The 482-nt window shown below is 29.5% G+C and overlaps 1 protein-coding gene across 1 annotated transcript in view; it reads right to left on the bottom strand.

Moving 5' to 3' along the window:
• Positions 1–482, bottom strand: part of LOC106869716 (uncharacterized) — a 54,837-nt gene that overhangs the window by 13,814 nt on the left and 40,541 nt on the right. The window lies entirely within an intron of this gene.

Genomic DNA, 482 nt, shown 5'->3' with positions numbered 1-482 from the left:
TATATATATATATATATATATATATATATCCCAGAAAGTTAGGGGTTGTGAATCCAACCCACTAAGGGATAATATCTATCCAATATACTGCCGGAAGGATACCCAGTTATTATTACACTAGTGTTTTTACCGAGTGCAATAAATGGGTGCGGGTAAAAGTAAATTTTACCCTTAATTTATATAGCAATAAGAAAATGGAGGGGAATATGTGGTACTCATCAACTTGCAGACATTGTGTTATGTCAATTTGCCTGTTTATTTTTCAACATATGTATATTTATATGCATACATATATTTACATATACACACATAGATATATATACATAGATACATACATATACATACGTAGACATATATACATATATGCATAAATATGTATGTGTAAGTATATATGTGTAGTGAAACTACCTATCGTCTCTAATACCTATCGCCATTAGATACAAAACTGCTATCGCCATTCTTCTCATTTAAATATAAACAAA

This window comes from Octopus bimaculoides, chromosome 11, assembly GCF_001194135.2.
Source record: "Octopus bimaculoides isolate UCB-OBI-ISO-001 chromosome 11, ASM119413v2, whole genome shotgun sequence".
In the NCBI taxonomy this organism is placed as follows: Eukaryota; Metazoa; Mollusca; class Cephalopoda; order Octopoda; family Octopodidae; genus Octopus; species Octopus bimaculoides.
This window is presented reverse-complemented; position numbering and strand designations above follow the sequence as displayed.